Source organism: Staurois parvus, unplaced genomic scaffold, assembly GCF_062004578.1.
Source record: "Staurois parvus isolate SC_StPar_1 unplaced genomic scaffold, SC_StPar_1.0 ptg002569l, whole genome shotgun sequence".
Classification (NCBI taxonomy): Eukaryota; Metazoa; Chordata; class Amphibia; order Anura; family Ranidae; genus Staurois; species Staurois parvus.
Genome location: NW_028320365.1, coordinates 41,099 through 53,463, shown reverse-complemented (window position 1 = coordinate 53,463; position 12,365 = coordinate 41,099). Strand labels below are relative to the sequence as shown.

General features: G+C 46.3%; 1 long non-coding RNA gene across 1 annotated transcript; it reads left to right on the top strand.

The window, feature by feature from the left end:
• The first annotated feature begins 498 nt into the window (after positions 1–498).
• LOC149430636 (uncharacterized) lies at positions 499–11,094 on the top strand. The gene is made up of 3 exons (XR_016309484.1): positions 499–559; positions 831–893; positions 4,325–11,094. It is a non-coding gene; the product is annotated as an uncharacterized LOC149430636 (long non-coding RNA).
• The last annotated feature ends 1,271 nt before the right edge of the window (positions 11,095–12,365 follow it).

Sequence of the window (12,365 nt, the reverse complement as noted above, 5' to 3'; positions counted from 1 at the left end):
CGCCTGTGCAGGACTGGAGGGAGGGGGGGCGGGACGCCTGTGCAGGACTGGAGGGGAGGGGGGGCGGGACGCCTGTGGCAGGACTGGAGAGGAGGGGGGCGGGACGCCTGTGCAGGACTGGAGGGGAGGGGGGGCGGGACGCCTGTGCAGGACTGGAGGGGAGGGGGGCGGGACGCCTGTGCAGGACTGGAGGGGAGGGGGGGCGGGACGCCTGTGCAGGAGGGGAGGGGGGGCGGGACGCCTGTGCAGGGGGGGGAGGGGGGGCGGGACGCCTGTGCAGGGGGGGAGGGGGGCGGGACGCCTGTGCAGGAGGGGAGGGGGGGCGGGACGCCTGTGCAGGAGGGGAGGGGGGGCGGGACGCCTGTGCAGGACTGGAGGGGAGGGGGGCGGGACGCCTGTGCAAAGACTAGAGGAGGGAGGATCTGTTAGGTGGGAGGGGGGAGTAGGCCACGCCCACACTTCCTGCCCACCCTGACCCTTGTCTCCTGTGTCTTGCAGTATAATTACATGCACGAATGCTTTGAGCGGGGTGTTCTGCGAGCTGAAGTGGAGGAGAGAGGTAATTCCATTGTGAGATGTGATCAGTCCTGCGCCTGTCCCCCGACATCCTGACCTGTCCTAGAAATCCCGACCTGACTTGACCCGCCCCTGGGGATCCCGACCTGACTTGACCCGCCCCTGGGGATCCCGACCTGACTTGACCCGCCCCTGGGGATCCCGACCTGACTTGACCCGCCCCTGGGGATCCCGACCTGACTTGACCCGCCCCCGGGGATCCCGACTTGTCCCCCGAAATCCTGACCTGTCCTCTTTTCTCTCCCGTCTCTCAGGTGGAGGAACAAGCGACAGATAAAGACAACAAGAACTGCACTCATGACAGTACGTGCAGCAAGGTAACCTGTCACCCCGGCGGGCCGCCATCGTCACCCCCCCCCCCCCTCACAGATCACCCCCTTATCATCCCGGCTGTGGTTGGGGGGGGGGGGGGGGGGGCCTCTCTCCCCCTGCCTCCTCACGCCATCCCGGGTCGTCCTCCCATCTCAATCGTCCGCTCACAGTAAGGCGAGGTCACCTCCGGTTGTAGAGGGCTCCGGTCATTCCCCTTCCCTCCAGTAGGGGGGTTGTCCCGGCTTCTGTGCCTCCCTCCTCCGAAGTCTCCAACTCAGAATGTGAACGCCGCTCTGCCTACCTACTGGGGGAAATGCTGCCCCAGGCGTCCTTTCAGTGCTGGTCCAGGTGTGTGGACAATCCTGATCAAGCTGTGATCCCTCTAAGTGACTTGGAAGGACTGAAGGGAGCCTGGAGCAGCACTTCCCTCAGGAAAGGTTCAGTTCCAGCCTTTTGTCCTCTCAGCCATCCCATAGTGACAGTCACCCCGAGTTCACACGTGTGCGGTACGTCGCGTGATTCTCATAGAAACCGCACCGCATTGCCTGCCGATCACATGCCGCGCTCTAATCGCACCAGAAAGGCGCAGGATCCTTTTTCGGGTCCGCACTAGAATCGGATCACACGGGTATTCACACCTCTGGGATCCGATTCTGCACATCGCATCTCATTTTGCGGACCGCTCTCGGGGTGTTAACATACACACTCGCCGCGGTTCGCAGGAATGGGGTGCGATTCTGATGCGGCGCGGTATTCCGTGCCGCATCAGTGTGAACCCGGGCTGTCTTCATGGAGTGCGGTTCCAATGTAACATGAATGGAAGGAGGGGCAGGCTGTGCCTGTCCCCGCCCACATCATTACAGCCGCCATGACAGTCACCTGGGGAAGCTGAGGCCATTGGGGATGCCCATTTATGCTGGAAGTGGGGGGAGGGGAGTGGTAATAATTAACCCCTTGACGCCGACGTCGCACAAATACGCGGCCTCGCGGAACCGGGCTTTTTCTGTGGGGCCGCGTATTTGCGTACCGGTCTTTCTACTGGGAGAGCGCCGTACAGCGCCCCGGGTCCTGATTGTTGGAACTCCTGATTTCCGGGTCACATGATTGCTGTGATAGCCTCTGATTGGCTATCACAGTGATCAGTCACTGTGCAGCCCTTTTTTTTTTTTTTATGAATGGAGGAGAGGGATGCATTGCATCTCTCTAACTCCCGGCATAGAGGGGGAAAAAATGTTTGTAAAGAAAAGATAAATATTAAAAATAAAAGAAAAAATACCTAGATCAAGGTTTGATCTAGTTCAGTGCCAGGGTTAGTGTTTGGGGTCTAGGTCAAAGGTCAGGATTAAAAACAAAAAAAAAATTGTGTGTGTTTTTAGGTTAAAAAAAAATAGCGTTTTAAAATAAAGTAATATACAGTATGTGTGTTTTATTATTTTATTATTGTGAGGAGATATATATATATATATATATATATATATATATATATATATATATATATATATATATATATATATATATATATATATATATCTTATCTCTCCCCACAATAATAAAATAACAAAACACACACACATATTTATTTTATTATTGTGGGTTTTATTATTCAGTATATATAAAAAAAAAACCACAATAATAAAATAAACACACACACATATATATATATATATTAAAAAAAATAAATTATGTATACGGACATAACATTCTGTATACTGTATGTGATTCAGTAAGGATATTTACCCCTATAATATATATATATATATATATATATATATATATATATATATATATATATATATATATATATATTCACACACATATATTATTTTTTATTATTATGGGGGAGGGGGGGAGTTCTGCATAATATACATTTTGTGTGTAGAAGAAAACCCCATATATATATATATTGTATAGGGGTAAATATCCTTACTGAATCACATACAGTATACATAAAGAAAAAAAAACACCCAAAAAGAATTAAAAAAAAAAAAAAAAAAAACCCACAATAATAAAATAAACTAATATATATATAATGTGTGTGTCTGTGTGTTTTGTTATTTTATTATTGTGGGGATATATATGTATATATCTCTTATCTCTCCCCACAATAATAAAATATTTATTTTATTATTGTGGGTTTTTTTATTCAATATATATAAAAAAAAAAAACACAATAATAAAATAAATATATATATGTATACTGACATAACATTCTGTACACTGTATGTGATTCAGTAAGGATATTCACCCCTATAATATTATATATATATATATATATATATATATATATATTCACACACATATATTATTTTTTATTATTATGGGGGAGGGGGGGAGTTCTACATAATATACATTTTGTGTGTAGAAAAAAAACCACCCATATATATATAATTGTATAGGGGTAAATATCCTTACTGAATCACATACAGTGTACAGAATGTTATGTCAGTATACATATATAATTTATTATTTATTTATATATATATATATATATATATATATATATATATATATATATATATATATATATATATATATATATATATATTATTTTTTTTTTTTTTTTTTTTTTTTTATTTATTTTTATTATTGTGGTTTTTTTTTTTTTATATATATTGAATAAAAAAAACCACAATAATAAAATAAATATTTTATTATTGTGGGGAGAGATAAGAGATATATACATATATATCCCCACAATAATAAAATAACAAAACACACAGACACACACATTTATTTATATATATATATATATATATATATATATATATATATATATATATATTTATTTTATTATTGTGGGTTTTTTTTTTTTTTTTTTTTTAATTCTTTTTGGGTGTTTTTTTTTTCTCTATAAAGTATGTATGTGTGTATATATATATATAAAAAATTATGTATACTGACATAACATTCTGTATACTGTATGTGATTCAGTAAGGATATTTACCCCTATACAATATATATATATGGGGTTTTCTTCTACACACAAAATGTATATTATGTAGAACTCCCCCCCTCCCCCATAATAATAAAAAATAATATATGTGTGTGAATTATATATATATATATATATATATATATATATATATTATGGGGGTGAATATCCTTACTGAATCACATACAGTGTACAGAATGTTCTGTCAGTATACATATATAATTTATTTTTTGGGGTGGGTCTCTAGCTGTCCATTTATAATCTATCTACATCCACAATAATACAATAAAAAAAATTATATATATATTTTTTTGTATTTATTGAATTGTTAGTTTACAGCTAGGCATCTTGTCGAATTTTTTTTTTTTTTTTTTGGGTGTGTGTTTTGTCTGCTTGCCGTCTTCCTCACCGCGGCGTGCTCCAGAAGCCCCTCGCTGTCGTTGTTTTCCTCTGCGGACCCTCCTGTGTCGGTCAGTAACTGTCCTTCTCTTGTCTCTCCCACAGAACATCTTTCAGATTGTTCGATTGCAGCACAAGGACACTAGCACCTAGCAGCCGTGTGCCGGCCTCCCTGGATCAGAACCTGCCGCGCACCCCCTCCCCCCTCCCCCATCCTCGCTCGGCGGACCCCCCCTGGTCACTGCTCGGCAGCATTTCATCGTCATGAAGAATAGACTGAATTTGTTTAACCTCCTCCGGCGCAGGACTACAGCTCAGTACAGCATGGCGGGAGCGGGGGGGAGGGGGGTGTATGTCACCGCAAGCCCTACACTTCTGGCAAGGATCCGTGATTTTTTTTTTTTATTTTATTTTTTATTTTTTTTCAGCATCATGGAAACCTGAGCAACCCCAATCTGATACCTCCGGCCCTTCAGTTGCATTGTAGTGCAGGCTCCTCCCCCTCCCCTACCACCACCTTTCGGTCCTGCAACCTACCCTGCATGTGTATTAACTCCACCCCTTCCCCTCCCCCATACCCTAACACTAAACCCAACATTCTGCACTCTAACCTCAGAACTTAGCTTGTCACTGGACTCGGTTCCGACACCCAGCGGCTGGTGCCAAGTCACTACGGGCGTCGCTGTCACCAATTTTTAGGGCTTTTTCAGGACCATCTTTTCTACCATCACCTGTACATACTTCACAGTTCTCTACACATTTCATAGTGGAAAAACCTCCCCCGCTCGTCTGCCTGCCCCTCCACCACACCTCATCGTTGGGGGTCCCACGATCCTTCCCGGGTAAGGGTGTCACTGGGTTTTGTAGGAGGTTTTTGCCTTTTTTCGTTGGACACCCTGACTGTAGGGTCTAATGGGACTAGTGGTTGGGTATCTGTTGCCCTCTAATCTGTAGGGGGGTGTTCCTCTGGAAGGGGCTCAGTCCTGTTTTTTTTTTTTTTGTTTTGTTTTTTCTGATCACGTCAAGTGCTATTTTTTTTTTTTTTTTTAATCTTTATTGCTACTGTCCGTATTGTGCCAAACAGTATTAACTGGATCCTGAGAGATGGGGTCTGGATCATAGCAATTTGGGACTGTTGAGATTCCATTATTCCCACTACTGTTCCAGAAAAGGGGTTCTGCTGTTGGATTCTTCAGTCATCTGCCACGATCGGCCAGTAAAGTGGGACCAGGGTGTGTGGCAGGGCGGGGCCCCGGTCATCTCTTCCCTATTGGGGCTTGAACTTTTTTAATATTATTAGAAGGTCTGAAAGCTAACTGAGCAGCACCAAGCTTTTATGGATATGTATGACTCTCTGACTGCCCTGTGTGAACCGAATGTTGTGTGACTCTGACCAGCATGGGTGAACGGAGCGGCTCATGCCCCTTTCTGACCGGCGTGGGTGAACGGAGCGGCTCGTGCTCCTCCCTGACCGGCGTGGGTGAACGGAAGGGCTCGTGCTCCTCTCTGACCGGCGTGGGTGAACGGAAGGGCTCGTGCCCCTCTCTGACCGGCGTGGGTGAACGGAAGGGCTCGTGCCCCTCTCTGACTGGCTTGCGTGCACGGCTCGTGCCCCTCTCTGACTGGCTTGCGTGCACGGCTCGTGCCCCTCTCTGACTGGCTTGCGTGCACGGCTCGTGCCCCTCTCTCACCGGCGTAGGTGAACGGAAGGGCTCGTGCCCCTCTCTGACTGGCTTGCGTGCACGGCTCGTGCCCCTCTCTGACTGGCTTGCGTGCACGGCTTGTGCCCCTCTCTGACTGGCTTGCTTGCACGGCTTGTGCCCCTCTCTGACTGGCTTGCTTGCACGGCTTGTGCCCCTCTCTGACTGGCTTGCTTGCACGGCTTGTGCCCCTCTCTGACCGGCGTAGGTGAACGGAAGGGCTCGTGCCCCTCTCTGACCGGCTTGCGTGCACGGCTCGTGCCCCTCTCTCACCGGCGTAGGTGAACGGAAGGGCTCGTGCCCCTCTCTGACCGGCTTGCGTGCACGGCTCGTGCCCCTCTGTGACCGGCTTGCGTTTATGATGAAATAAACAGCAGAACAGGATTTTATGGAGGGAAAAAAAAAGTAATGGGTAGCGCCAGAGAAGACAAAATTTGGAGTGGGAAGAGCTAGATCTCTTCTTGTAATGAGTGACCGTCTTATTAAGCCGAATCGCTTTTGGGCAGGCTGCTCCACTGTGCTCCTCCTACTAGAGGAGGGGTGTCAATAGAAAGATCTGGAGATGTAAAATGTAGCAGAGATGGGAGGAGCCCAGTAGGATCATTTTATTAAATGAACAATATTAAAAAAAAAAAAAAATTTTGGTGGTCCACTCTCCCTTCATCAGGGCTTTGCTCTACTGCAATTGCAGCAACGCCTGGGCTGAGAGTGGTTTGGAAATATGTACACATCTCGTAGGAAAGCTTCACACCGCTACTAGTAAAGCCGAGGGATCTTTTTATTGAACGATCAAAAATAGAAGAGCCAACGCATTTTAGAGGCTCACTCTCCCTTCATCAGGGCCTCGCTATACTGTGACTTCAGCAATGCCTGGACTGAGAGCGTTTTGAAAATCTCACCAGACAAGAGGCGTCCTGTATCTCCCTGTAGAATCGCTCCAGCTGTGTCGATCCAGTGAGAGGTGACTCGTCTGGATCCTGCTGGATCTCATTTGCTAGCGATGGAAGCAATATTTTGCCGCTTCTGGGAGCTCTTACACAGGTAGCCTCTTGTCTGGTGATCTCGGCAGTATCAGATATTAGTCTGACATCCCATGAGGTCTGTAAATGTTTACAAACGACTTTTTAAGTCCAGGCACAGCGAAGCTCTGATGAAGGGAGAGTGAGCCTCCGAAATGAGTTGGTTCTTTTTGTATTTTTGATCACAAAAACCAACATGTTTCAGAAGCTCATCCTCCCTTCATCAGGGCTTCAGTGTAGGGTGAGCCTCCAAAAAGCTTTGAGTCTTTGATCAAAAAATATTAAGGGTCCCACGTTTCGAAGGCTTACTCTCCCCTCATCAGGGCTTCAGCCTAGTGAGCCTCTGAAACGCGTAGGTTCTTTGAAAAATATAAAAGCCAACGTGTTTCAGAGGATCACCCTCCCTTCATCAGGGCTTCAGTGTAGAGTGAGCCTCCAAAGGGCGATGCTTTGATCTAAAATATAAATGAACGAACATTTTGGAGGCTTGCACTTTCTTTAAAGAAGCTCACTACACTAGAGCTCTGATGAAGTGTTGGTTCTTTGATCAAAAAATATAAATAAGCCAACGTGTTTTGGAGGCTCACCCTCCATCAGAGCTCCAGTTTAGTGAGCCTCCGAAAGCGGTTGGCTCTTTTGATCAAAAATATTCATGAACCAACACATTTTGGAGTCTTACTCTGCCTTTAATCAGGGCTTCACTGTAGAGTGTTCCTCCAAAGGGCATTGATTCTTTGATCAAAATATATAAATGAACCAACGTGTTTTGGAGGCTCGCCCTCCATCAGAGCTCCAGTGTAGTGAGTCTTCGAAAGCTGTTGGCTCTTTGATCAAAAACCTACATGAACCAACACATTTCGGAGGCTTACTCTGCCTTCATCAGGGCTGCAGTGTAGTGGACCTCCGAAACCTGTTGGTTCTTTGAAAAAACGATGGTTTTTATATTTTTGATCAGAGGCTCACTCTCCCTTCATCAGGGTTTCAGTGTAAAGTGACTTCAGCAATGCCTGGACTTTGAGTGGTACGCTCTTGCTGCACTACCTGCTAATACTAACATCTCGTGTGAGATTTCTAACCTTTTCTGAACTGCTATGAGCCCAGGCCTTGCTGCAGTTGCATTATATCTAAGCCCTGATGAAGGGAGTGTGAACCCCCGAAGTGCTTGCTGCACTACCTGCTACTACTAACCTCTCATGTGAGATCTCTAAATATTTCTGAAGTGCTGTGAGTCCAGGACTTGCTGCAGTTGCATTATATCTAAGCCCTGATGAAGGGAATGTGAAGCTCTTGCTGCACTACCTGCTAGTATTAACCTCTCGTGAGATTTCTGAACTGCTGTGAGCCCAGGCCTTGCTGCAGTTGCATCATATCTAAACCCTGATGCAGGGAGTGTGAACTCCTGAAGCTCTTGCTGCACTACTTGCTAATACTAACCTCTCATGTGAGATCTCTAAATATTTCTGAAGTGCTGTGAGCCCAGGCCTTGCTGCAGTTGCATTATATCTAAGCCCTGATGAAGGGAGTGCGAAGCTTTCTGCACTACCTGCTAATTCTAACCTCTCATGTGAGATCTCTAAATATTTCTAAACTGCTATGAGCCCAGGCCTTGCTGCAGTTGCATTATATCTAAGCCCTGATGAAGTGTGAACCCCTGAAACGCACTATTAGATTATTGATCATTCAATAAAACCGCCTTCTGATTGCCTGAGCTTTAGCAGCAGCATGAAGCTTTTGTTGCACGATCTGCTAATACGAACCTTCTGCTGTGAGTTTTATAAATATTTTCAAACTGCTCCAACCCCAGGCATTGCTGAAGTTGCATTATGCTAAAGCCCTGATGAAGGGAGTGTGAACCCCCCTGAAATGCGCTGTTAGATTTTTGATCATTCAATAAAACAGCCTTCCGATTGCCTCTCTGACATTAGCTTTAGTAGCAGCATGAATACTAACCCTCTCCTGTGAGTTTTATAAATATTTTCATGCTGCTCCAAGCCCAGGCATTGCTGAAGTTGCATTATGCTAAAGCCCTGATGAAGGGAGTATGAACCCAGAAATGAGTCGAATTTTTTTTTTGTATTCCAGCCTCTATTACTATTGGTGTGTCACCCTTGCTAAATTTTACTCCTCCTAGCTCAAGGTATCATCGGTCAGGGCAGGGATCTGCTGTGACCGTCGAGTTAGGGTGCTCAGAGAGTCACGCCAGGCCTTGCTGCTGCTCAGTTTCCTGTCAGATCATTCTGCCGATACGCACTGAATAAAATCCGGGAATAAGATGACTTTGTCTTGGAATCTAGGTCTATGAAAGCCTGGGGGGGGGGGCGCACTGTCCAAGCCTTCCCACAATCAAGAAGATCTTGCCTGCAAATACACGGTCCACGTAGTAGTTCAACCACACCCCTAAAGAGTAGAAAGAAGTAAAAAAAAAAAAAAATTTTTAACAGAAATGTTAACAAGATTGGGGGGGGGGCGGAGCTCCCTTATTTTCAGGCCGGGTCCTCTAAGTAATCGCAGAGCTCTGGGCTGGTCAACAATTTACCGTTTTTTTGTCCGTTGAAAGGTAAAGCCGTATCGTACAAATCTGAGAAGAGTGCCTTTGTGTCCTCCATGATCCAGATCACTCTGGTCGAGGGGTAAGAAGTCGGAAGGGATTGGGATGTGTGTTGACTCCTCGGTGGGGTGGGGGAAATTTCTCATAGATCCTGGCTCTGCTCCTGCACACCTGGGATTTGAGTGGTGGGAGTCCCTCATAATGGGCACAGCAGGTGTACAACCTCGGTACTTGGTGTAGGGATGGGAACCACTCATAGTAACCCAGGTTCTCAGTGCTGGGAAGTTGGGAACCCCTCATAATGGGCACAGCAGGTGTCTACAGACCTGGAAACTAAGCATAGGGAATGGTGTGAACTCCTCCATATGGGCGCAGTGGGTGTACAGACCCGGGAACTCGGCACAGGGATGGTGGGAACCCCTCATAATGTGTACTATAGGTGTACAGACCTGGGGCTACAGTGCAGAGACTGTAGGAACCCCTCATCGTGGGCACTTTAGGTGGGCAGAGCCCGGAACTGGGTGCATGGATGTTGGGAAGCTTTCATTGTGGGCACAGGTGTACAGACGTGGCAACCCCTCAATATGGGCACTGTAGGTGTACAGACCTGGGAACCTCAGCACAGGGATGGTGGGAACCCCTCATAATGGGTACCATAGGTGTACAGACCTGGGGCTACAATGTAGGGACAGTAGGAACCCCTCATCATGGGCACTTTTAGGGATGTAGAGCCTGGAACTTGGTGCATGGATGGTGGGAAGCCTTCATAATTGGCACAGCAGGTGTACCGACCTGGGAACTCAGCGCCACAATGGTGGGAACCCCTCATAACGGGTACCATAGGTGTACAGACCTGGGGCTACAGTGCAGGAACCCCTCATCATGGGCACTTTAGGGGGTGTAGAGCCTGGAACTTGGTGCATGGATGGTGGGAAGCCTTCATAATGGGCACAGCAGGTATACAGATCCGGGAACTCAAGTCCCCAAGAGATAGAAGGGACTATGGGTTGGTTCAGCCCTCCAGAGTCCACTAGAACCTGAACCCATCCCTTTTGGGAGGAGCGACCCCAATTTTTGAACGTTGGTTCTGGTTCCGGAAGTACTCGGGGTGGGTGCTTGGAAAAAATAAGTTCCGATTTTTATCCTTCGCCCTCCTCTCTGCCCCTGTAGGCAAAAATAATCTTCCACCGGTGACCTTCACAGACACTACAGCAATAACGCGTTGGTCACCCAACGGATGGAACTCCTGGAACCCGGCGAGGCCTGGCGCCATTATAAACCCCGCACACTCACCCCACCCCTTCACATTTCACCCTTCACATCAGTACCTTCCCTCCCCCACTGTGTGCGTGAGGTTTTTTTTTTTTTTTTTCCTTTTTAATTTATTTTTGGAGAGATCTAACCATTACTGGCAGTATATTTTTATTTTTTATTTTTTTTTGGCGATTTCTACGAAGTGAAGAAGTTTGGAAAGAGGGGGCTCTCCACTCACCAGTGTTTTAACGTCATCTTCCAGAGCTAACCACTCTAATATTGTTCAGTAAAAGTCACCTTTTAGTGTAATTAATTGTAACATATTCTTTTAAATAAATCGATTTATTGACGAGACCGCCGCCGCCTGAAGTCAGTCATTTGCTGGTGGAGCCCAAATATTCGACTGGAGTGTCTGCGAGGCTGGGGATCATACAACAACCTTTTCGTATCATGGAGGAACCCTTGAAATATCTTCCTGATCTTACGGAATCCTACTGAATTTACTACATCTCCAGACCTTCGTAGGCCTTTGTCAACCCATCCACCATTCTAACTAAGGGGGATGGAGCACCTATCTGAGGCTGGGGTAACAGTCCACCAACCTCTCCTAACTGGTTTGTATCATGGAGGAACCATTGAAATAAACTGATCCCATGGAACCCTACTGCATTTACTATATCTCCAGACCTTGGTAGGCCTTTGTCAACCCATTCATTGTTCTAACGAGGGGTGGGACACCTATCTGTCTCTGAGGCTGGGGTAACAGTCCACCAACCTTTCCTAACCGTTTTGTATCATGGAGGAACCCTTGAAATAACCTGATCCCATGGAACACCTAACTGTCTCTGAGGCTGGGGTAACAGTCCACCAACCTTTCCTAACCGTTTTGTATCATGGAGGAACCCTTGAAATAACCTGATCCCATGGAACACCTAACTGTCTCTGAGGCTGGGGTAACAGTCCACCAACCTTTCCTGTTTTGTATCATGGAGGAACCCTTGAAATATCTTTCTGATCTTATGGAACCCTACTGAATTTACTATATCTCCAGACCCTGGTAGGTCTTTGTCAACCCATCCATCATTCTAATGAGGGGGGGGTGGAGCCCCTATCTGAGGCTGGGGTAACTGTCCACCAACCTTTCCTAACTGTTTTGTATAATGGAGGAACCATTGAAATAAACTGATCCCATGGAACCCTACTGAATTCACTATATCTCCAGACCTTGGTAGGCCTCTGTCAACCCATCCATAATTCTAATTGGGGGGGGGGGGGTGGAGCACCTATCTGAGGCTGGGGTAACAGTCCACCAACCTTTCCTAACTGTTTTGTATCATGGAGGAACCCTTGAAATAACCTGATCCCATGGAACACCTATCTGTCTCTGAGGCTGGGGTAACAGTCCACCAACCTTTCCTAACTGTTTTGTATCATGGAGGAACCCTTGAAATAAACATCCCATGGAACCCTACTGAATTTACTATATCTCCAGACCTTGGTAGGCCTTTGTCAACCCATCCATCATTCTATGGAGGGGTGGTGGTGAATGGAACACCTATCTGTATTTAAGGCTGGGGTAACAGTCCACCAACCTTTCCTGTTTTGTATCATGGAGGAACCCTTGC